At 48.6% G+C, this 26,583-nt stretch overlaps 1 protein-coding gene across 5 annotated transcripts in view; it reads left to right on the top strand.

Moving 5' to 3' along the window:
- KDM6B (lysine demethylase 6B) overlaps positions 1-26,583 on the top strand; it is a 950,060-nt gene that overhangs the window by 635,215 nt on the left and 288,262 nt on the right. For all 5 annotated transcript variants that reach the window (XM_085639043.1, XM_085639042.1, XM_085639045.1 and 2 more), the window contains 2 exons: positions 13,122-13,213; positions 19,208-19,330. The gene's annotated coding sequence lies outside the window, so the exon portion shown is untranslated. The remainder of the gene's footprint in view (positions 1-13,121; positions 13,214-19,207; positions 19,331-26,583) is intronic.

A 26,583-nucleotide genomic window follows, 5' to 3' on the forward strand; every position in this document is an offset into this window, starting at 1 on the left:
GGGGGAGCGACCACCGCTCCGCAGGACGGACCGCAGCTGGCGGACCGGCAGGGCACCCCAACGAGACCACACCACCGCACACCGCCCCGCAACCCAACCTCGCCTGGCAGCAAGGAGGGCGCAAAAGCGAAAGTGAAAGTGCGGGGTACGCGAGTCACCCAGCCTTGCCCGCCGTTGTTGTTCACTTTGTGTCCGGATCGCCCCACAACTCCAGTACGGGGGGCCGGTGTGGAGAAGGCCGCAAACCTCAATCGATGCTCCTGCCGGTGTCCGAGGTCCGATTTAAAAACGGAAAACGGGCGTCACCTCTGCTCGGGCTCACAAATACAGTCCCCTCATCTGGGACAGGATTCTGTCAGGATTTATGCAGGAGGTCGCGGAGGTCCTCGGGAGCCTCGCACCTACGCGGCCATCTTGGTTGCGCGCTAGGCTCCTCCCCATCTGCGTTTAGGTTTTTTATGTATTTTTAATTTTTTTATTAGCAATGTTTAGTCTTCAGTCTGATAGTGTCCTGGCTGCAATATCCTGGGAAACATCGCATATGGTGAGCTAGTCAGCCAAATGGGTAGGGTTGCTGACACTGGTTTGGGGATGAAGCAGCTAGTTTTGATGATTGTGTAGGAGATGGGGTGGTTTTCCATCAGAGTGGGGGTGATCTTCTTGATGTGTTGGAGGCTGTGTAAACAAGGTGTTCCATCACCCAGATGCTGATATAGGAGGGTTTGAATGGCAATTCTGAAATGGCTTTCTGGAAGGACAGTTTTACCTTCTTTAGTAGAAAGTTGGTACCTGATCTTATTGGTTTTCTCTGTAATATGTTCCGTGAGGCTGGTGTGCAGGGTGGATCTAGGTTGCTTTGCGTTAGTTGAAAGATGGGGGTTCAAAAAATCCAGGTTCATGACCTTGAGCTCTTCTACTTTTTGGTCACACTAATCCTGCCTCAGTCCCTTCCCAGACCCAGTTCATTGGTGATGTTCATTAGACATATTAGTTCATGCATCTCTGTGATGTTCGTAAGACATCTTAGTTCATGCATCTCGGTGATGTTCATGAGACATCTTGGTTCATGCCCCTGTTACTTACCGATAATCTTCATTACTCAGAGTATAGTCTTCCTTGCCACATGACTAACAAATTGAGCTCCAGCTCCACACCAGAACCCTCCAAAGCAAAAAAAAAAAAGTCAGCCTCCCATGCCTTCCCAATATGGCTGACCCATTACACCCTTGACCTCTATAAGAGGCGGGCCGGCCCAACCCATCAGCCTGAAACTACCAAGCACAAACATGAAGCCGATAGCCAGACAGGGAGGGAGGGACGGGAACTCATGTGGCAAGGAAGACTATACTCTGAGTAATGAAGATTACTGGTAAGTAACTGGGGCATTACCTCCTCGTAAGTCTTCCTCGGAAACTCACAAGAAACCAACGGAGCAGAATGGGACGCCCACGAAAGAGGGAAACCCCAACAGACCAGACGAGTGGAAGGACCACCCAAGAGAGAGGCATCCACGAGCAGGAAGAACCAGCCCAGGACAGAAAAACACCGGAAGGGCCGAAAACCCGGACCCCCGAGACACGCAGCACCGCCAGAAAAATCCGCCCCAACCAAAGGTCGAAGGAGGACAGAGAAGGCACGGAACCAGACCGCACGGAGCCAAAAGTAACAGCAAACAGGCCCCAGAACAGAAAGCAGCAAGCCGGTCCAAACACACCAAGACTGCCCAACGGACAGCCAAAAGCGAGATGGGAGCAAAAGCCCAGACAGTGGAACTGAAGAAACAGAGGGCATCCCCACCACAGCGACCCAACAAGTCACTGCAGAAAAGAGACGCAGTCCGCCCGAAACACAGCAACACCGCACGGTGGAGAGCCGAACCATCAGAGGAACGGGACAGCAGAACCAGACGCACCAGACAGGCATGAGCCGCAAGACCGGACAGAGGTGTAAAAGGAACCCAGCATGCCAATCCAACAACCAAAACCACGAAGGTCACCACAACCCTACCCGCAAGGAAATAAACAGGCGGGACACGGACCCCAGTCGCACAAAGGACCCCCTGGAAGGGAGCGCAACACCAAGGAGAGAACTCAGGCAGGCCCAAGGCAAAAGAACCCAGGAAGGCGCAGGAAATGACTCAAGAGACCCACCCACCAAGGGAACCCAACCGGCCAACAGCGAAAAGTGGAAAGCCCACAAGGCCGCCCACGAAGCCCGAAGAGCAGAAGGGACCAGGCCCAAGGTCAAGCCACCAGGAAGGAAGCTAAGTCTACCAGAGGCCATCATGCAGAAAAAAGCACCCAGAGCCCAGCAGGGAGGGGAAACGCAGCACGGAGGAGCGAGACTGCCCCGCACAGGGACCAAGCAAACCGTCCCAGTAATGTTCCACAAGAAGGAAGCGAGCACCCAGGCGGCCACGCAGCCAGCCAACAACCGGGCCTGGCTCAGCCAAACAATGAAGAATCAACTGGAACAGGAGCGCACAGGGAGGAAAAGCCACAGGCAGAAACACACCTAAGGTGGGAAGGACAGAAGAGCTGGGCGAAACAAGCCTGAGCCACCACAACACCTCCAGGGAGCAAACCCAAGCCAGCAGGACCCAGCACCCCAAAACCAGGGAGGAAGAGGAAGCAAAATCCACACAGGAAGTGCAGGGCCCCTCCCAGGGAAGGAGAATCAGGAAAACCCAGCAGCCCCGGACAACGAAAAGCAACGTTTGAACACATAACACCTTGGGACAATTCGAAAGCCGCGGCAGGAAACAAACCCATGTCTCGTACAAGAATGTGCCCCCCGAAGCACAATAACTACCATCGAGCCAGAGCACCATGGTCCAACACTCGCAGCGGCACAAACCAAGGGAGAAGCACCCAGGCGAGCACCACCAACCGACCAAATGCCCTGTCCAGGCCAGACAAGCCCAGACCCCCGTAAGCAACAGGGACCAGAGGAAAGCGCCAAGCCGGTAGGCAGGACGAAAAGGCAGAAAGAGCCCCCACCGGGGACGCAAACTGGAATAAGCGACCCAGGCAAGGACAGCACAACCGTGCCGAAAATCCAAAGGGGTAAACAGAAGACAACAGCACCCGGCCTACCCAGGAGGTCCCCCAGACAGGCTTAAAAAATGCCCGACCCAGCACAACTAATGAGACAGACGAGAACAGATTATCTCATGGAGGCTGTAGGCCCAGCAACCCCCCCGGTGAATGAGGCAGGTGAAAAAAACCACAATCCCCTGCAGGGCAGTGGCAAAACCCATAAAAACCAAGGAGCGGCCAACAGAAGCCAGACGGGAAACCCGCAACAGGTGTACCAACCGACCCCTTACAGACCAGGAATGCAAGCCCGCCCCACAGGACGCCAAAGGCCTTCAAAACCCGGAAAGGGGACACTAGAACAGAAAGACCACCCCGGGGCAAGAGAAGGGACCCCCACGGGAACCGGCAAAGCCGGGAACAAACCGGAACCCAGGAAGGCACAGAAGCCATGAGACCAACTGGACGGGGAGGACCCACAAGGGACAGAACCCGGGAAGCGAAGCCACAGCCACCTGGATATTCCCAGGAGGACGCCAATCCAGGTACGAACCAGGCCTAACCCTGCTCTAACGTCTGAGATCAGACGGGGCCAGGTGATATTAGTATGTTAGCGATGCAGGCTACCCAAAACAAACCCCGTGGAAGGCCCCTACCAAGGCAGACAACCCCGACCCTAACAGCCGGGGGGAGGCACGAAACCAGCCAAAGGGGGACAGGCACCAGGAGAAAGGCAACCGGAAACTGGAAAACCAGAACAGGATGGGGAAAACACCAATACCCCACTGGTAAAATGGAACAGGATTAACAGGACCCGCTTGAGAATGACCAGCGAGACAGCCAAAAAGTGACCCAGCAAGAACAGGCCAAAACGCACACCCCAGCAGAGGAGTGCGCTGAACTCCAGGCGCGACCAAGCAGCCACCACCCAAAGGTAGAAGACCAAGCAAAGAGGCGCAGCACTCTGGACATGAGCAGGGGAGCCCAAAAACCGACAACTGGAGCGGGCCGGCAGTGGGCAGAGGCCACCCAGGACGGGAGGAGAGGTAACAGAAGGCCCCAACAGAACCCCAACCCCTAGGAAGGGAGGTGGAGAGCAGGCGGAAACAGGATGGACGGACCGACAGCCCAAAGCCCGGAAGCGCACCTGCGAGATCTCAGCCGCGCGGAAAGCCAGAAAAGACCGGCCCGCCCCTCGGAGGCTAGGACAAGAAACGGGGTGGCCAGCGGCCCCCGCGTCCCGGGATACCCATCAAGAATACCCGCAGGAGAGCTCGGTAAACAGAGGGCGGAAGAAACCTGCGCCGGGAACTGCACCCACCCGGCGCAAAGCACGTAAGCCCCGTGAGCCTCTGAGGCGAGGCAGCCGCAGCGAGGCCCCTGTGAACCCTGCAATGCAAAGCCTGTGGTCGGCAACTGGGAAATAAACAACAGAAGGGGCGCGGACACGGGAGAGAGAACGGACCTCCGGGTCCCCACGCCCAACACCTATGCCGAAGTCCCAACATAGTGGTGACACGGACAGGGTGCAGAAAGGGACGTGGGGCAGAGCCCCAGACCACCCCGCCCGCACCGGGAAAACCCAGAAGCGGGAAACAGACCGCAAGAGCCACACCGACGGGGAGCCCATGGTCAAGGAGAGGCAGAGGCGTGCCTGGGTGTAAATCATGGTAACACGGGCAAATGAGACCTCAGTCATAGAAGGAAGACAGGAATGCAATTGATACGCTGTGTGTGCTTAAAAACGGCTGTAAGGCACAAGCCTATATCAAGAGTGGATTGTTCAAAAGTGAACTGGCAGCGGTGGGACACTAACCCACGCCTCCGGAGAGACCGGAACCCAAATCCAGTAATGCATAACGGGCCGCCGGGCGCCCCCACCCCAACACATACACAACCTCCAAGCTGCCCCAGGAGAGCGAGACCGGGGGTGGCAGAGCGCCACCAACACAGAGAGCGCACCCAGGGGGAGGTGGGGGGGGGGCGGTCACAAGTGTAAGCCAAAACACCGTGCCCACACAGACAAGGGGAGAGGAAAAACAAGGCTGCTAGGAAGAGCCCCAGAAAACCCCGTCCGTCCACCTGTACACCTTGGGCTCGCTAAAGCAGAGCCTAACTGGCCCAGACACCGGGGGAAGGAAGGAGGATGGTCCCAGAGTCCAAGGGCCAGCTAGAGCAGGGCCACCAACCAGGGACCCCAGTTCCAGCTATAGCAGGAACAACTTGCCTGAAAGAAACTCAGGAGAGAACTGCAGCGCAGAACCAAAAAAACAGGCTGATGGGTTGGGCCGGCCAGCCGCTTATAGAGGTCAAGGGTGTAATGGGTCGGCCATATTGGGAAGGGATGGGAGGCTGACTTTTTTTTTTGCTTTGGAGGGTTCTGGTGTGGAGCTGAAGCTCACTTTGTTAGTCATGTGGCGAGGAAGATTTACGAGGAGGTAATGCATCTCTTGGGAGTTTTCATGTTCTGTGGCCATAGTTTAACCGTGTTGCCACACTTCTATCCTTGTGGTGCAATCCTATAACGTCAACTCCTGGGAATGATGACCCTGCTGCAAACCTTGTTATAACTATGGACCTGTTTTCCCTTCCAGCTAGCTCCATGTCTTCTGCATATTTTAGAAAAGTAAGCTCAAAGTGCTTCAATAACAGACTCTTCTGGCACTTGCTAACTGCTTCCATCTGTATGACATCTTTTCAATGAACCACTTTCTCACCTAGCTGTTTCGACGGCTCGGTTCGGCAAATGGATTTTTTTTTTTTTTTTATACAGCATCTGTCATTTTGTAGGCGTCCTCCTACAAAATGACGCGGTCAGCTGTCATTTGACTTTATTTTGTATTCTTTAGCCATGCTTCACACCGTCAGAGATGCTGTACAGCATGGCTAAAAATATGGATACGCCCAGTAGTTCTCAAATGCAAGACCTGTTGGTTTTGCCAATCAATGCCTGTTGCTGATTGTCACTCGAGAAGAAGTCGATGAAGGAGACGAATATAACTTCTGCTTAGCCACTGGTGTCATGTCTTGGTGTTGTGAATGTGTCTTCCTCCTCCTCCTGTCGTGTCCCTCCTCTCTTGCCTTGCAGTTTCCGCGGGGGGTGCCATGCTTCCGGTTAGCGTTGGCTCTCGCCTCCAGGGCCAGCAAGCACAGAGCTCTGCGCTCGTTTGTGGTGTAGCAAGCCGAGAGATGTGTAGTGCTTGTGTGTTTATATTTCCTCCGTGCAGATATTTTAGGCGCGGGTATTTTTAGCCTCAGCGACGGGATAGAAATATTCCAGGCTGGCTCTCGTGCGTTTCTTTCTCGTCTTACTTGAGAGGCTGGTGGGGTAGTTTTCCCAGTCTGGGATAAGAGATGGCAATGGATTAGAGACTCTGGCCTGTCTGTGATGCTTCTTGGGGGTAGAGCGAAGAGCTGGAGTCAAGTCGTTGCACGTGGAGGGCTGCTTCTGGGACTAGCGGTCATGTGGGCTGACTGAGCACTCGTCCACCAACTGAAGCCCAGTGTAGAGTAATGGGATCGGTATTGCAGTGCCTTGACAGATCTGTGCGGAATGGAGATAGTGCGGATTGAGGAGCACACCAGAGCTGTGCATCTATACCCAGTACAGAAATAGCAGTGGGCGCTGCTGCAGGTGCGGATAAAGCGCTTTGTGAATGTGAAATGCAGTGCTGGGAGATAACGGTGCCACGGGCAAGAATTGGGACCACTGCATCTTAACCATGGCCTGAGCTACACCCGTTGGTCGAGCTATTATTGCATTCTTTTCGTGGAGTGTGGCGACATCTACTGGCTGGTTTTGTTATTGCAGTTTAGGAATGTAAAACATCATATACTATCATAATCGAAACAATTAGCTCATATTTCCAATGTTTTTTGCATTGTGTTTGTATCCACTTAAGTGCCGTTATATTGTCACTGATTGTAGTATCCGGCGGGATACATTCTAGTGTTTCACCCACACTGAACATCCACCCACCACAGGCGTCACCAGTCAGGTGACCCTGTCAATAAAAGGGGCCGGAGTGCACGTGCTCCAGGCCAGTTACTGCCCCAGACTATCCAGTGTCCATGTCCGTTATTTCCCCACCATGTGGGCCTGAGGCCCAACATTACACTGGCGACGAGGGGGAACTACCCTGCGTGTATGGCGGCAGCAACGTCCATTAGTCATGGAGGAAACACAGCCCATGGCTCTAGCAGGCCGAGAGCTGACACGAGGGAAGCGTCGCAGTTAGTGCCATGCTGAAGGCGTGTGATCGCCGCTAACCGTGTGCAAAAGAAAGAAAGCCTTCCCCGCATTGCCCGAGCAGGCAGAAGAGGTGAGCAAGGGCATCCCTTAAGGAGGCGCCAATACGGCGGGGAGGGGGGGGAGGGGGGGGGGGGTAGGAGCTGCCGCCTGGATGCTGGTGAGGACGAGCGCACCTTGCTAAACCCGCAAGCACCGGCTGCTGTGGTCAGGCAGCCAATGTTCCGATAACGCAGCCCTGCCAACCCGGGACATAGTGAGGAACCCTGGCCCGACCGCAGGGGAAATTAACACAACGTGAAGTGGCTGCACCGCCACCGAAGCGTCAACACCAGCAGCTACCGCCCGAAACTGCCAATGAGCCGGTAGTGGCCCCCTGGCCTCGCCTCCGGCAGCGCATCGAGGCACCTCCCCAGCCTGCAGTACAAGCAGGAAAGACTGCAACATTGCCGTCCAGGAACAGTTTCCTAAGGCCGCCGCGCCGTGGCACAAGCACCACGCACATGCCGCCAGGGCACGCCAAGTGCCCCCTACCTGGAGAAGTAACTGTCGGCATCAACTTCTGCCATCCATTCTAAACTGCACACAATGGCGGATCCCGCAAGTCGGAGCGGGAATGAAATACTGTTCAGGCCTGCGGAGGTGGTCATCTGCCTGGCACCGCGTTATGGCAGAACTCGAGCCACAAACAAAATCACCAGCAGTTAAGAAAGCCATCACGCCTGAGGTGACAGCACCCACAGAGCTGGTCCTGAGGCTGGAGTCGCGCTACGGCGGTACCGCCTTGTGGCTACTTGTTGCACCGCACCTGGAGTACACCTTAGCTCACACGTACCAGCAACAAGAAAATAAGACTGAAAATGGAACGTGCTACCTGGCAAGCCCTGCAACCTCTTCCACAGGCCCCTATCATATACCGTGAGTGAAGCCCTGGCTGACAAACTAATTCCGCCCAGCGTCCCTACAAGCCTACCATGCCTTAGCAATCACGCCCCAGGCTGTTAACCCCGACACACACACCCTGCATCAAAGCAGCACACAGCCCGGTACCTCCATATCCCAGAAAGTGGAGGCCCGCAATTTTCAAGAAAGGCTGCCGGGGCCTGTGAACTTCAGCACTGCACTGCCACCCAGTGGCCCTTTGTCACCACTGCAGAGAAAGAAAATAAAAAGACATTAAAACAAGAGTAAAGTCACCCAGCCTAGGCTACTCGAGCTCTGCAAGGCCCCCTGCTGTAGCACCACGGGCTAGGGGTAAATGTGCCAAACCGTATCAACAACGGTGTAGACAGCAGCCAGCAGAATGTGAAAAGACCCTGCACCCTGACAACACCATGAGAAGGCCTCCTAGCTTTCAGGATGAGCCAGGCACCCGGTGAATCACATAACAGCTGCCAAGGTCTGAGCAACAGGAAATAACACTACATAACAGCACCACACCAATACCTGGTTTAAAGCTTCCACTGCACGATCCTTGCAACTGACTAGGGCAGTCACAATCAAAAGGACAGCTGCACAGACACCAGTCTCAGCACATGGTGAGCTGCTCCCTGTTTCTCAGGCACCATTGTAAAGGACAATCCAGGGGAAAGTGCACACTCCCCATGAGAGCATTACAGATGCCCCAACCAGGGAGACAAGCGGATGAGACACAATACGGCTCCTGAGAACATGAACGCAACAACATGCAATGTCAGCCAGGCTGCCCCAATCGCTTGAGGAAGTTAGAACGATTCAACATAGCCAGCAAGCACTGCTGTCACAGCCTGCAGCTAGTGATCTGTTTTTCCCAGCAAAGGCTCACCGAGTGTCAGCCTGAAAGAAGAGGAAAAGTCCCCATGGAGATAAGTGAGCACTGCGCGAACCCCAGTGGCTGTCTGATGCCACCACAAGCAAAGAAACTGTGACACACACCGCTGGCGGTGAACGACCACAACCGCAAGGTAGAACAAATCAGAAGAGGATGCCCGAAAAGAGAACCGAGGGCACGAAGCCAGAAGGGCGCAGGAAGAGGCCCCAGCGAAGGTTACTGCACAGACAGGCACCCAGGAGATAGACATCTCCACAAAGAAGCACTGCTGAACGCAGGAAGGAGAGCATCCACATCTCCATCGCCTCAGCGAAGCCCCGCAGTGGGCCGAAGGAAACGGTGTCCTCGCTCGCACTGCCTCAGGACGGAGTCGGCAGTGACCAACGACAGGCAAGAGAGGAGTCACACACTCCATGTGGCAGGCCGCCACAGCGACAGGCGCTCCGACAGCATGGCGACACGTGACCAGACGTCACAGCGACTAAGGAGCCTGTCACGCAAAGTGACCAGTCCGGACAAGCACACCGTAAGAAAGGAAGAAGCAGCCGCCACGACGGCGCAGCCTCGAGGCACAAGCACGACGCCCTCGAGCGAAGAGAAGAGGGACACTGTGAAATCCGTGAGGAAGGGATGGTGCCACTGGAAGTCCCCAAGAAGCACATGCAAGTCCGACGGACGGGACAGGCCTGCAACAAGCCCACAAGAGAGAAGGGAAGACCATCATAAGATCGACGCGACCAGTGAGATGTCCATGTGAAGCAAATATGAGACAGGTGGCACGGTGCCACATCAAAGGAAAAACCTGGTCGGAAGAAGAGCGTGGCGCGATGCCATTCCGCAAAGGAGGAAAGAACAGTGGCATGATGCCACAGGGCAGACAACCACCTCAGGCGCGCAAGATGGAACAGAGAAGAGCGACAGGACTGAGGAATCGCACCAGCACTGAGGAAGGTGTTCATCCACACAAGCCAGCCACTGGGGTGCAGAGACGTCACTGGAGACCGCTCCGTGGGAGGGCCTACCGTAAGCCGCTAGCAGCGCAGTCTCCGGCCTGGCCCCACGCTTCGCAGTTCACCCGTTCTCCCACCTGTCACCGGCTGTTTGGTATCGATAGCACCACACCTCGCAGTGCACCTGCCCGCAGACAATGGAGCAGTGCCACAAAGTCCCTCAAGTCCTCCTCACTCCCTAAAGTCATCCTGACAGAAGAGCACCGCCTGTCTGCCCCCCTGAAGAAATCTAAAATCCTGTTACTACCTTCCAGGTGCATCATCATCAAGGAGCATTGCACCACCCGAGTGAATCCACACACACTCTGAACAACCGGAGCTCAAGGAGGCTAATCACCCAGGAACAGTCTGTGCACCCCAGTCAATATACAGCCTGCCGAAGTCGAGCACACCCGGCCATTGGAAGATCCGCCCTTGGGGACTCCACAAGACTCTGCCGTGGTCCTGTTGGGAGTTCTGCAGAAACCCCTAAGAGTGGCCTGCTCAATGTCCCGCATAGCCTACGCGGTCACTTGGCTGTCCAGGGGACAAGGGCCTCGACGGAGCTCCCGTGAAAAGGGAGTCCCAAGTAGGAGAGATGGGTCGGCCGCAGCTCCACCTCAGGCACAGGAAACACGAAGGTCACGGCTGAAGAATAGTCACCCACAAGATCACCAGAGGAAGGCGCAGAACCGAGTACAGACGGCAAGGACACCCAGACAACGACACCACCCTCGGAGGCTACATGAGCGACTTGGCTGTGAGTCCGTTGGCAGTCCCCCAGCAACGCCTTCGCTTGGCTCACACAAAGCCCCACACGGTCCACGCGTTCCCATGGCCGCCAGCAGGAAAAGCCCTCCAAGAGGCTCCAGTGGCAGAGGAGTCCAGGCGAGAGAGGCAAGTCGAACGTCGCTCAGCCGTCAGGAGTAAGGCGATTCACCAAGCATGACACCCCCAAAGGAAGGCCTCACTCACAGAGATCGTCTCCGACACCAAAGTGGATTTCACCACAGCTCCAGATGCATCGACAGGGAACTTGTATACATAAACTTCACTACCGCGAGACCAGGCCGGTCTACAGAACATCGCCAAGGCAGAAGAAGGCATCCTGACCATGCGGTCCAGAACTCTAACACTGCCCAGCAGACGGCCTGAAGAGACTCATTTGGTGGTGATTTTTGCTTATGTGTTTTCTTACAGGTTGAACTTTTGTTTGTTTCTTTTCATTGAAATTTGAGAGGGATGTAGTATCCGGCGGGATACATTCTAGTTTTTCACCCACACTGAACATCCACCCACCACAGGCGTTACCAGTCAGTTGACCCTGTAAATAAAAGGGGCCGGAGTGCACGTGCTCCAGGCCAGTTACTGCACCAGACTATCCAGTGTCCATGTTCGTTATTTCCCCACCATGTGGGCCTGAGGCCAACATTACACTGATGTTTTTAAATATTCTCTACTACTGGCCTCGTTTGCTATAATGTCCCTACTATATTTCCCTTGTATGTTAATATTTGTTCACTTTTTTCAATGTGTACACGGGGAAGGGGGAAAAAGGTTCACGCCATTAGGATAGCTGAGAGATCCAGGTGTTTGTTGTACTTATTTATCTGTAACCTATAGGTCGGGCGACCACCTCCCTTCATGTCATTAGGAAAAGTGTTTCTTGTCCTGGACTCTTGTGTGATAGCAAAAGGCATTCTTGGTGCTGTATGTAGTCTTGTTTCCTTCTGATTACTGATTCCAGGTAGGTTAGTGTAATGTGGTGAGATTGTCCGTAATGACCTGAGGTCACCCTACCCCGTAGGTCATAGGTTGAATTCCTGACGGGTAATAAATAATGCACATCATTTCTGCTTATGTAATTTGAGTTTGTGTAGATCTGGCAGCAACGTTTCCACAATATTGAAACATATTCTCAAGCAGGGTGCTGTTTGCTGTGGAACTCACTCGGTGGAATATTCCAGGGCCACTGGAATTATGCAGCAGGAGAGGGCCAAATTGTGCAGCAGGGGTCACAAAATTAAGCAGCAAAAAATGCAAATTATGTGAAACAATGCGGCCCATTTTGTAACGGTACTAGTTCATTATTTTGTTATTTTTACACTTTAAACTCTGAGCTTAGGTTGCACCTCATTGGTACTGGATTAACACACAAGCAACAAAAAGAGGATCAGATCAACCATGGCAAAGGAGCTTCCACTGCGCAGCAGCACGTGTCTCTGCATTTTTAGTAACTTTTGAACCGTTTGAGCAAGAAACAAAACTATTTTTTGTTAATCTGTAGATTATGCATCAGATGATGGATTATGTAGCAAATTAATTATGCGAAAACCACTGTGGTCGCACAATCTTCTAATTCCAGCGGCCCTGCCATTAACGGATTGTGTCTGTCTGTTTGTGTGAGGTTAGTCGAGAGTGTCTTGAATGTTGGGTTTAGAAATGGTTTGTGCAGATTAGCGAGAATGTAAACTGTTGGACCTTGGCGATATTTGGGCAAGAGAGCTGAAGAACTCGGTTGGGTGGTCCTGTCCACTGCTTATTTGGAGTTGAGTGTTTCTATCAAAAGATCACTGCAGGAAGGTACTTATGATGCAATGCTGTGAGCATGAGGAGCTGCTGTTTAACATGTTGCACCAGTGCTCCAGGTTTCCCGTATTCACTCTAGAAGCTGCCTGGTCATATCTCCCCTTTACTGGACTTTGTGAGGCAGCATAAGGATGGTTTAATTTTCATGCAGTCTTTAGGCTCACCTGAAATCTGTTCTGCAGTTTTACATTTTATAAAATCAGCGTTTTACTTCAAAGATATGAATTTTATGGGCTATTTAAAAAAAAATATATATTTTAGACATGATTTAGTCTACCTGACTTGTCTCTTTTAACTATTATCTCAGAATTGTCATTTGAAAATTGGGTTTTGTCCATGATTCTGTACCAGACCAATTTTAATTTGTGTTTCTATGTATGCTTTTATGGCCTTTGTATGAATAAAGTTGACTTTGTCTTGACTTACATGGCTCTTTCATCCTTCCGCAGGCTGCTTACCATACAGTAACAGGAGCGATGGTTGCTTGCCGGGCCCGGCGCTGTGCGTTGTGAATGCTGTGATCTTTGGACACTGTATACCGGTAAGCCTTCTCTCTGCCTGCTACCTGCCTGATTGATTATTAATTCAGGTAGCTTCGATAACTGTTAGATGATTTTTACTGCTCACTTCAAAACCTGCAAGATTTCTAGGGGAGGGAGTGATCAGGAAGGCAGGGGTTGTGATCAGTTCTCACCTCGCCCATTGGATGGTTTGTTGCACTTGCTGATGAAGATTGTCCCATACCATCAATGTGCTGATTGACAAAGAGGCAATTAATTTTAGGCTCATTTGCATCTTACCGACTTTAAAGGGCACAGCGGAGTCTCAAATCTGGCCAACTCCCGTTTTTTGAGACATTGAATGGAAGGGGGTTGAACCTTTTGCATGACTGAAAGGCCATGTTGCTGAAGATATGGTGTTTCTGCTTGGGTGCCAGCCTCTTCAGTTTCATTGTGATGTGAACACTGGAAAGCCTTCTTACTCAGGACAAGTTGTGCAACGCTGGGTATCGCATTTATACCTCATTGGAAGGCCATGTTAACTCAAGGGTTCAAGTCTGATTGTCTCTGCCACACAAAGACCTTTTGGCGCCTGCCTCCCAAACCTTGGTAGATGATCTTTCCTTGTACAAGCTGCTGTAAATGAATACATAGGCTTCCAGAAGGAAATGTTGTGCAATATGAGCCTACTGGTGTTTTTTGGCAGACTGGTTACTTCATTCGATGTGACTCGTTGTATCCCTTCTCCATATAAGGACGGAATGCTTTCTGCCTCATATTTGCAATAAATGGTATTTAATACTTTCAAAGGATATCCGATGAATGCCCTCAATATTACCTGCATTATGATGGAAAGTAACTTGATGGCCTCTACAGAGCCCACAAATCCCCTTCTTCGTCTCTGTTGATACTATAAGTAACCTTGTTTTCCTTACGGATTCCTGCTTTGGTGCCCTCTGACGTTGTTGCAGTTCTGAAGTTGTAAACCTTAATCATGGCTTTGCACCGTTCTACAGCTTGCGCTGTCTGGTTCCAGAAAATGGACATTTCCTATCCTTACCTTGAGTTCATTAGTATTCAGATGGGCGCTGGTTCAATGGGGTAGAACATCTGAAGAACGTTAAGTATGCTAGCTGTGATCAGGGAGAGATCCGTGGCACACAGGCATCTTTGTTCCTAGCGATCACCCACTTGCTCACCAATAGTCTGTCTGACCACTCGTTTGCACTGGCCTTTCTTGCTACTTGCTTGCTTTCATGCCTTTCCTGCAACTTGCTCATGTGTTTTGCTGCAGGCCCTTGATAGCATTTCCACAGCTTGCATGGTATTCCTTCATTTTACAGCCATCGACTCACCGCACATTGGCTTTTTGCTCCCTTGGTGGTGTTCTGCCTTGTGTACCTTCTCCCTTGTTGCTCTTTTGCTGCTCCCTGTTGTGTTTTATTGCACCTTAAATATATACTTGTGTCCGTTTCTGCCGCTTCCTTGTATTGCTGTTTCCCATGGTCGTCCTAACGGCGACCATCAGCTCACTTACTCCGTTTTGAAGCTTTCTTGTGCAATGCTTGCTTGGTTTTGTTTGCTATCACTTGCTTGGTCTCCTGTGAGTGTACAGACACGCTTTGGTTCGCCTCACGTGGGTCATTGCTGGAATCTGGACTCCATATACTAGGAAACTGTCTAATTGGGAAGGTGGGGGGGATCCAGAAGCATCAGTGTGGTGTTGCGGGGGGATTGGATGGGGAAAGCTGTGAGAGCGTAGGGCCCCAAAGGGCCTTACATTGGAGTGAGGAAGGGTCCCACGATCTTTCCATCCCTCGTTTTTTTGATCCTGAGATGATTTAATATTTCTCTCTCCTTACTCATCTCCTGTTTTGTGTTTTTATTTTTTTATCTTCAGTAAAAGCGCCTCGCCCATTAATGTCTAAAGTGAGGAGTGGGCAGTGCTGCAGAGTGGGGCTGCGTCCTCTCACTGGGGGCCTGGTCTCTGCCTCACTTACTCCACCTTCTCGGTTGCACTTTCTGATCCTTTGTGTTACAATTCTTTCTTTGAATCATCTGTCCTCTCTCTTTCCTCTATCAGTATTTTGTTCTCTTTCTCTCTACCACTTCATGCCATCTGAAGATCTTTCCCTTCACATCTGTCTCTAAGTCTCTACCATCTCTGTATACGTTTATTATGGCTCTTCCTTTCTCTTCTACTTTTTATTTCTTTCACTTACTACCTCCTCTTCTGCTATACACCAAGCTGTTTCACCTGCCCTTTGTCACCATTTACTTGTTGGCTAGGTCTCCCCTCTTTCTGCTCCATACCCATCTCTCCCACCTTCCTGGTATAATGTACAACCAAACAGACATCACCTTGAACAAAACTTAACTGGCCCCTCGCTCTGTATGCATCGAGACATCACTCATCATCTGCCCTATACGCCATCATGGCCTCTTAAGGGGTTTCTCACCCACTCATTGCTTACGTACTATGTTGTCGCTTCTCCTTTATGCCATCTCCTGTTTTTTTTCTTATGCTACTTCCTTGAGCATGCTATCTCGTGCTTTTCTTTCCATGTCATCGTTTCAACTTTCTCCTATATGCAGTCTCTTGCTCGTTCTGTAAGCATATTTAAGCCACCTTTAGTCTGTATGTTGTCTCTTGCTTTCCTGTCACACACGTGGCCTCTCTCTCTCTTGTATTTGTTGTTTTTCTATCGGCCCGGCTCTGTCCTGTATGCTCTCTTGTTCTCATTCCTTATGCTCTACCATGCTGCCTCTCTGCTTTATGCTGTCTGTTCTCTTACACCTCATGCCTCCTTTCTCTGTATGCTTCATATGGTCTCATTTGGGTTTTCCTTGTATTCCCATTATATTTTCTTCCGTTGGCTGTCTCCTGGTCTCCCCTTCACTCATGCTGTCTGTCTTCGGTTTTCAGCCTTCCCTTCTGTCTTTATCACACGGTTTCAAACCCACCCACACTGTCTCTCCCCGTGTCACTCTTCGCTTGTGCACACCGATGTGTCAAGGAGTTTCAGATCAGGTTTGGTAAGTACCCTGGCACACAACATTCGCATCCTGGAAGGGCCTGGCATACCCTCCGCACCACATTTCTGAATATGTGACAGGAGGGCGGGTGGGTCGTTGGGTTGTGGCTTTCGAAGACCAAGTGCAGTAGCAGTGCTATGCTAAATACCACTTGCCTGCACTAGAGTTTCGAGGCCGAAATTGTCCAGTGACCACACATGTAGCATTGTGGCGGGGGGAGGGCTTCACATCAAGTAGCTGGGCATGTGCCGAAATGACTGGACTCCCTGTGCTGTTGGTCATGGTATGGGTGGAGGATTGTCGGGAAGGGGTTGCTGTGGTATTATCTTGTGTTCTTTAAATCAGTTTATAACATTAACATGCTTTTCTGTCAGGACATGTCCCTAGCAATGTTTGGCCCACAAAGTTAGTTGACATTTTCTTACCCCTGAACGGCAATTATACCAAGTACCCAGCTCCCATATATTGTCCTCAGGTAGTGGCCTCAAGTTGAAGACGCCTGCAGGTCAATTTCGGTTGAGGGATCCCAAAGTGGCTGGCTTGCTGAAGTGGAGGCATAGGGGGGGAGGTCCCCTGGGGCAGCTGGATCTAATCTCGGATAGTCTGTCTACAGTGTCTTGAGGCGGGAGGTGGGTGTTTGTTTCTTGAGCAAATTGCAACTACTCAGACGAGCTAATTAAAATTACTGGCTTTGGCAGACTATAGCTTTAAAAAAGTGGTATTATAAGGGTAACACAAATATTACTAAATCAGAAGACTGGATAGTATTAATACAATATCTCATATTGGAACACTATCAAAAATCAACTGATTCATGGGATGGTGGCTGATCAAACAACTTGATTTACCCATCTGCAGTGAAAAATAATCTTTGTCTCGCTGAGCCTTCAAAGGGTATTCTTGCTGTTTCATCTTTAATACTCTGAGGCCAATAAAATAATACAGTAGATATTTCAGTAAGAAATATCCTTTGGCTCCAAACGAACAAATCCTTTTTAAACGACAGTATTGTGTCAATTAGGTTCAGACAACAAACATTTACACATTCAAAAGTATTGTTCACATCTTTCTCATAAATTATAATGTTATTCAACGGAATTAAAACAATATTTGTATTCTCTTGTAGATGGCTCATGAATATTTTCAGTTGTTGATCTTCAATTTATTATTAAAAAATAACTCGGACCCATACATAAGGCTTAAAGGCTCTGAAGGGATCATTACTCTACTGGGTAGCAACAATTGTAGAAAACCAATTTGGTGCCAAAATAAACCTCTTTTTAGGCACAGCTACCCTGAACTAAAGGTCCTAAGGACAAGAAAACAAAGTGTAGTTGTTTACTTGATGTGAATCTACTTCCTACTTGTAATCCTGTGTTAAGTCCTGCAACATAGTGTACGACTGAGCTTCAAAATGTCCATCTCCAGTTGACTGTCTTGCTTTATCAGACTTGGGGAACCTCAGGCTTTTGCTGCAGCCAAGGTTTGATGTTCGAAATGTCTGTGTCTTGGAGTCCCTGTTATACTGTTGGTGGCTTCCAATACCTGTGGTTGCCAGTGCCTAAGAGCAGGCTCTTGTTTTGTTCTGACAATAAGAAGTTGGTTGTGTTGTACCTCTCTCCGAACATGACCGCAAGGGAGTTCCAGAGAAAATGTGAAAAGGTGTCCCAGCAGCTTTATGACACACACTATTTGATACATGGGAAATAGAAGAAATTCTGCGGTAGCTTAAGCAGTGTGAAGCAAGAATAAATATCTTAAGACTCTTAAAAGAGGTCCACTTAGGCTCCACTCTGCTAGCTCACTTGCACACACCTCATTGTCACATGTGCAGAGAGAACATTGTGTTCCTACACAAACACTCCCCGGCCTCCTACCACTACCACCAAGAATTTCAGGTGCAGTAGCATTCATTCATCTCCCCTCCCTACAGCCCGGGAGAAAAAGCTGGAGACTCTTAAGCACAAAAAAGAAAAAGTTAGTTGAGGGTGCAGGAAGAGCAGAAGGCGGGAGTACAAAATGGGATGAGACGACTCTTGGTTCCAGTATTCACTGTTAGACATAATGGCTTCTATTGACTAGATGTCCAGTTGAAGACATGACTCCACATTCGTGGCTATGATATACATCTGAGCACCCTATAGAAATCGTCAAAGACTTAATTAGGGGCTAGTGCAAGCTAATAAAGAAAATGCCATTTAACTGTAAGTGCAGTTCTCCATCTTGGTTGTCTTCATTTCTCTGTAAAGTTATCTTTTACATGATGGCCAAATGGGAACAGTCTACTTTCAATTTGTCTATTTTTAAAATGGAGAACATTGAAAAGACTGACCCAACCAGTAATCAGTCTGGTTTTTAAAATAATTTAGATTTTCAAAGTTTTTTTTTTTTTTAACTATGCATACATTAATTTGAATGTTTAGTTTCATAATTGCATAGTTTATGGTTTGAGAAATGTATGTCGCTCTGCTAAGAAAGGGTTCACACGTGTGCAAAGATAGTCTAACAATCATGAGAAGTCCATGATGGAGAAACTGCCTTATCAGAAGGGAGGGAGATTGGAGCACTCTGTAAATGTCCATCGGAGACCTTAACAGAGATTGAAATGGATCTGAGTAGCCTCTACACGTCTATTAGAGGACCATATAAGGAACTGGGTGAAGGGGAGGCGGGTCCATGGGATGTTGGCAAATAACGTCTTTCCCAGAGATAAATGGCCTTTATTTCTTTTTTTTGTTGTTTTTTTTTTCTTTTTTTACTATTGTTGCAATCGTCAGGATCAGCAGTGATAGAACCCAGATGACAGGTAAACTGTTATAGGAGTTATTTCAGCACTTTTGTAAAGACAGACTGGCCTTTCTGAATGTTTTTCATGCTGAACTTTGCTTCTGAATGTTCAAAAATACCTGGGCCAGAGTCCTCTCTTTAAAGCAGCATGAAAGGTAACGTGCAGATTTTTCTTCTTTAAATAACATTTCCCCCTTTCTCATTTTTTTCAGTATTTAATGAGGCTGTGAGACTGCTGCCTGAAACAGGATAGCTAGATCTGCATTCAGAGTGCCCCGACCTGCGTCTGTGCAAGGACAGTTGGTGTGAAGGAGTTGCTGATTCAAGCTAGAGGGGTAAGTCGCTGCCCAAACACCTCATGTGTGCCCAAACAGTATTCTCATCCACTGTGTTCTCCTTCATCATTCCTTTAGCTCCGTCAGTCTCCAACTCCTTTGGCCCCTCTGCGCTTCTTCACAATATTTTCCAGTTCGGTGAACCTCACCTAGAGTACCGTTGCCAGCTCTGTAAGCAAACGTATTGTGCTAGCTACGCAGGCTGAAATGGAGAATTATATCCCAGTTTGGAAACATCTTCATCAAGCTGCTTATTTTTGGAAGGACTGGTACCATAAGCACAGTACTGTATCCACATCTGGATTATTGTGTGAGAATTGTGTATGCCACATATAGACTATATAGTGTCCCGTTCCAGAAGTTGGAGGATCACCAGAATGATAAAGAGAAACTGGAAACCATCTAGAGGCCACCCGCAGAGATGGTTTATGGTTGCAACTACGATAGCTTGAAGGGTCAAGAATCTAAATGCTGCAAGTCTTTTCTTCTTAGTTTGCCATCCATCCAGAGCTTGTAGTCCATGAAAGCCAATACATGCAACTTATGTACTGGGAAACAGTGGCGGCTCATCAACTGGTAAGTCAGGGCTGTGCCCTGCTACCTTTGGCGCCACATAGTGTCCCTTGCCTCTCCCCACACTGCTTTTTATGAACACTGCCATTGCGAAGTCTGCACTCTTGGCATCTCCAGGCTCCTGATGACAGGAGGAGGGAAGGTGAGGTGTTGAGCCATGATCTATCTACAAAGTGCTGTTTAAGACTACAGGATGGTGCAAATGGATGTCTGGATTACACCTGTGCGAAGGAGTACTTTATTATGTCCCTTTACGCATGCAGAATGAATTTGATTTTGGAAATATACTGCGCACACCTCATGCAGTACAGTATCTAGTAAGTCTACCCCTGTGCCCACTAAGAATCAAAACAGCAGGTGAAGCAGTGTCCCAGCTTCTGATATGGCTGATATCCCATTCATTCAGTTTGTGGTCAGGAAAATGAAAAAGTCCTGTGTCCATGACCCTAATGGCACCTCGATGCTCCTTGAGATGTCAGTCAGCCTTCATAAGAAGCTGGACCTTCGCATTTAGCATCAGGGGCAGCATAAGGACCAACTCCGCCACAAAAAGCTCAGTCTGACACTTAAGTCAGAATGCTAACGGCAGAGAGATGACGCTGAAAAAAATTTGAACAGTTTCAACCAAGCATTTGCAATGCAATAGATCTCGCATTTAGTTAGAGCTATTGGTGTTGTAATGGAAATGTTGTTTGTGTGTTGTAGTGGAGTGTATGTATGTGATGGCGATTGAATGTTTTACAATGAACGTAAAAGGAAGCGCATTGATGGTCGAATCTGGTGTGGGGCCTGTCAACCAATATGTGCGCCATGTAAATATAATGTCACGTAATCGCGATGAATGATTGGATTGTGTACTTTCCATTCACACTACCGGCTTCCAGGGTCTAATTTCTGCAGTGGCAATGTAAAACAAGCATTTACAATGCAACGGTCTCGGCATTGTTAAAGTTAGAGCTATTGGCATTGCTCATGACAATGCCGTTTCTTTAAATGTTTTAAAAACAAAAACATAAACAAAAATAATGTCATGAGCAATGCCAATAGCTCTAATTTTACCAATGCAATTACTACTTTTCTATGAAAGTTTGAACCACCTCCTTCAGAAAAACACGTGGACAATAATACAGCCTCACGACATGTTCCCCAAACAACCTTATTTTGTCACCTTGTACGGAGATTGATTCAGGAGACTTGTTGAGAACACTTTCTAGAATAAGAGCAATTTCGGGTAAACTCCGGGCATTATTGGACGCTTTACATCCAGCTCGAGATATAATACACGGTAAATAGAATATAAAACATATATAGGTCAAGCCAACAAGCAGGTTGAGTATACAAACACAAACTACCACTTTCCAGCTATACAAACACACGGTCTAGACCTGCGTAGATTTGTGGTGCCGTATAGTGTGTAAAAAGCAGTGCAGCGGTCCCGTGTGTGTTTTTGACATTAACAGCTCAACAATTACTCTATCAGCAGTAAAGCGCTCACAGGACAGCAGTGTTACATTTTTATATGCAACAGAGTTGTGCTGTGTGTTACCCCTAAAGCTTCACTAAATACACGTGTTATTTCAATCTAGAACTGTTCCAGGAAATATGGAGTTGAAATAGCGCATTTGTACGGGAATGTCATAATATTTTCGGCAGTAGAGAGTGCGTTAATGCAGTGGTGTTTGCTTTTAAATGTCATTCTTCCTAATAAGGGCACAGCGGCAGCTGCCTAGATGTTCGTAATTGGGAAAAGTACATAATTTGAATGCAATTGACACTGCATTAAAGCAGCCACACCTGGCACCACCCCTCCCGTGTGCGATGCCACGAGCCGGAAATGCAGGGACGAGTTTCGGCTAAGAAAAAGTGCAGGGTGTCCTGAAGACAGGGGCGCCACCCTTTTCCCTGCACAGACAAGTATGCGATGCAGACGCAGGAACGGCTGCTTTCAAAAATTGTTCCACGAAGTCCCGTCACTGGAGGTGCAGCGCGTGGTTCCTTCCCGCCATCATCCTCTGCACGAGCAGCACTCGGTCTGGGGCACTTAGAATGGCAGTAGAGCACCGATTAACACTGCAGTAGTGTCCTTGAGTGGGATGTGCAATGGACAGTCATTGTTTTCCTTCCGAGATTTCACCTATTGCAGTGATCAAGGAGCACACTCCATCCGGACGCATGACGTCAGTACATTTAAAACGTCACAGTTAAGAGGGATTACTACTTCCTACTAGGTCTGTAAACAAGCCAGGCGCCATTGCTGTATTATGGGAAACAAAGGAAATACGATAGGTTTTCATTTTCTGAATGTAACTGCTTCGAATCCCATCATTTAAGGAAGGCGGCGGGCAGTAAGAGTGGGCTAGCCTGAACTGGATAATGCTCGGATTACAGATAAAGGCAAAAACAATGCAGAGCAAAAGGCAAGCACACCACTGCCTTTCTCCGAGGGAAGCAGAAATGCCTCGGAGAAAGGCAGCGGCATTTTCGGATTCGGGGGCGTGTTTGTCTTTTCTCTCCTCCAGCCATTGGCTGGAGGAGATAAAGAGACTTTCTGCAAAAAACACGCCCCCGATCCGAAAAGGACGGGGCCTAATCAGAGTGACTGACCTCTTCTCCAGTGGCTGGCCAGCATTTACGAGGCCAGCCAATGGAGAACAGGGGAGAAGAGGGGCTGGTTCAAGCCCCTCTTCTCCAAGTCATTAAATCTCCGACTTCCGGTTCTGCCTTTCGGCAGACCGGTAGTCCTCGACCTAACAAGCAACACAAGGGAGGGTTGTTGGTGCTCATTAAAGCTGGTGTGGGGTGGTACTTCAAAAATGAACACGCTGTACATTTCTGCTGGCAAATCTGGCTCATCGTAGTGCTTACTAGTGTGCTGGCAGTCTCAAGGTATCACGAGTGGCAAAACAATCCCTGTAGGGGCACGGTAAACTAGGCGGCCGCACACCTTTTTGTTTTATGAACATCATAAACATAAACACTTATGAACTCAGCACAGAAACAAATTACGAAAATTCTAGCAAAATACACTGATGACTGTCGAGCAAGAGAGGCTGTGGCGTAACCTTCAGAGTTGCCGACTTTGGAACTGGGGGAAGTAGGTTTGAGTCTCTGCGTCGTAAGTGAACTGAGTGTTTTAAAAACGAAAATTGCCATTGCAAATAAGCTGATTAGGCACAAGTGTGCAAGCCGAGAGGTACAAAAGAAATGTGCAGCTGCCAAACCGTGCCATACCGCACTGGAAGTGTTCCAGTGTCAATGTAAAACTAGCGGCAGACGGCGGAAAGCATCAATAAAAGAAGCAGGAGGGAGGAGGCAGCAGCAGAGGAGAGGGAGTGAGTGCCCGTCAGTAAATTTTAAATGAGCGGTTGCAAATTGCAGGAAAGCATGTTGTGCGTGCTTTAACCCCTTCGACGCGCATGACGGAGCGGTTCCGTCATGCACGTCGGTTGCGCTGTGCGCATGACGGAACCGCTCCGTCATGGCCCCGCCCGCGCACAGAACCTTCAGCGTGGCGCGGAAATCCGCGCCGCGCTGAAGGGGTTAAGGGAAAGTCTTAAGAAAATAGTGCCCACAGACTATGAATACAACATAGCAAGTAAGAAACGCGTTACTTACCTGTAACAGCAGTTATCCAGTATTGGTGTCTTTCATAGATTCACATGCCTGAATCATTCCCCGTCGTCGAGACGGGAGCCTCCGGCTACCGGAGGCTCCCGTCTCGACGACTGGGAATGATTCAGGCATGTGAATCTATGAAAGACACCCCTAATACTGGATAAGAAACGCGTTACTTACCTTTAACAGCAGTTATCCAGTATTGGTGTCTTTCATAGATTCACATGCCTGAATCATTCCCCGTCGTCGAGACGGGAGCCTCCGGTAGCCGGAGGCTCCCGTCTCGACGACGGGGAATGATTCAGGCATGTGAATCTATGAAAGACACCCCTAATACTGGATAAACACATGTAAGAGGGCCAGTCCTCCTGGGAGATTACAAAAGGAGGGACTACTAAGCCTATTGATAAATCAACAGCCATCATTTACGAAAGACAAGAAGAGGAGCCAATTGTAACGATGGGCTGAGCTTAATGTCCATATACTGATTACTGTAGGTCTCCAAGAGACAGAGCAAGCGCTGCCTAGGCGAGACCTAAAAATGGATGACTGAATATAAAACTAAACAAAGTCTAATTCGTACACTAGCAAAATTATAGGAGCACCTAACAGGCAAAAGTGTTTAAGTATTGGACAAGCTCTAGACTCCAGACAAAGGAACCGAGAACATCATCTCCACACGAGAGTTTTGGGACAGATGAAATAACTACTTAATAGATAAAATAAAACAAATTGAGGAAAGCATTCAACTCGGAAGTGCAGACAGCAGAGTAATAGGATTCTTACACAAGCTTTCTCCCCAATTTACAAATATATACTTTAAGCTTGATGTTAAAGGGGAAATCTGGGTCACCACTCATTCTATGCCCTGTGTATGTTAAAATCAGAATCTGTAGTTAAGAGCCCCATGTTGACATTACTGACCAAAACCCTTTTTAGAGGTTAGTTCTGAAATACTTCAAGGATGCAGTATTTAAAACCCGTACTAATTAACAAGGAGAAGATATTACACTTCTGAACAATCCTGATATCGCTTCTCCCTTTTCTATTGAAAGTTTTAGAAGCTCGTATAGATCAGGAACTATGTCAATACTTACAAAAACAGATTATATTAACCCCCTCCAAGCTGTATGTCCACCTGCGTGCAGCACCAAATCTTTCATGTCCTTACTAGATGACTTGCTTTGGGACGGAGATAAAGGACAGACATTGGCACTGGTCTTGGATTTGCCTGCAGCTATCGACAGTTGACTGTAACCTACTGGCAGATCGTGTAGAAGTTGCATGGCCTTTCACTCAATTGGGTAAAGTCCTTTTTAGGACACTGCACAAATAATCCATGTTGCCCGCTTTAGGGCTACAGCAATACAGGTGGACTGTGTAGTCCCCCAGAGGTCCTCATTATATCCCCATCTGTCCAACCTATATATTAAGGAATTAGGTAATACAGATTGTAGACTTTACAACTATGCCGATGTTTCTCAACTCCTACTCCAATTGGATGGCACTGCTGCCTCTCAACATACAACGCATGAATTTCTGAAAAAGTCTATGCGTTGTATATGGGAGTGAATGGCAACAATTATTTAAAACTAAACACAAATAAAATTGAAGCTTGGATAATAAGCTGATCCTTTGGAATCCTCTTTACAGGCCAAAAGAAATGGGTCCACCACCTAGCCCTAAGACACAAACTACAAACTAAAACCTTAGGAGTAATCATTTACGGAGAGCTATCTTTGATACCGCTGCTCCAATTTAGGGTTTCAAAGTGTTTCTTCATGCTGAAAAAGGCCAAAAAGATTACTTTGTTCCTTATGCAGGATACTCTAAAAACTGACAATAGCCATAGTTCCTTCCAGACTGGACTATGCACGTTCAGTTTACATAGGTTTGCCTAATACGCTGATTCACAGAGGCAATGGTCCCCACTTCATAGGTAGAAGGGTTAAAAAAATACAACTATATCTAAAAAGGCATGGACAGACGGAATACACAAGTACAAGCTCTGTTGAACATTTCACTGACCCACTTGCATTTGGAATCTGATTTTAGATTATGTAGGAAAACGTTTAACACCTGGTTGTTTAGACCAGCATATTCGGGCTTTCTGTTCCTCCTTTCAATCTTGTTCTACAGCTGCCCCAAGAGCAAAGAAACCGGTGGTGAACGGGCACTATACAAGACTGGTTAGCATAATCTTCAAACGGCTGTGTTAGCAAACCCTTCTACCGGCTTACACTTGACTGCAGATCCAGCATTAATGCAAAATAGGCAAAACTTCTCCCTCGTTAAAATCCTTGTGGATCTTGGAGGCCTTAAAAGGATTATATCTCCCAAACCACCCCAGCCCATGTTTACAACTTAAACATAGTTATCCATGGTATGTGGGTTCATCATTTGAAATACAATACTTTGGTCTCCATTTCTTGTTGTGGAAGATAGCCTTCTTAATACCAATTACCCGTCCAACACCTCTGTGAACTTCAAGCTTTAGCCATCGAGGAAGCTTTCCCTCTGGTACACATGGTCAGAGTGGTTCTTGAAACCAATCCCAAGTTCCTACCAAAGGTAAAGCTACCTTTTAACGTTAATCAAGCCAATCAGCATGCTGCAGTCTTCTCGCAATCCAGCTAAATAGCGGGAAGGTGTTTACACACACTGGATGTTAAAAGGGCACTCGTGTACCACATCATTAAGGCGAAGTCCTTCTATACGACAAAACAACAACTCCTAGCTTTACCTAGCCTCCAGCATGGCACCCCATCTCAAAGGCAGGCATTGTGAGATGGTTTGTCAAATGCATACAAACGTGTTATGCCAAATTCATACTGGCTGAGCCCTTGGGGCGCACTTCACATGCAAAAAGTGTGCCACCATGGCTTTAGCAAACCTCTGCAAAACTGCTCCCTGGTCTACACACATGTTCGCATCCAATTCAGTCAACCGGCTTTAGTTGGACAAACTGTAAAGAACTCCGTTTCAGACACCTGCATCATATGCTCGCTAGCCACTGTATTGGGGGAGAAACTGCTTTACTATCTATGCAGAGGTTGTATATCCAT

The sequence above is a fragment of the Triturus cristatus genome, chromosome 12, assembly GCF_964204655.1.
Source record: "Triturus cristatus chromosome 12, aTriCri1.1, whole genome shotgun sequence".
Lineage (NCBI taxonomy): Eukaryota > Metazoa > Chordata > Amphibia > Caudata > Salamandridae > Triturus > Triturus cristatus.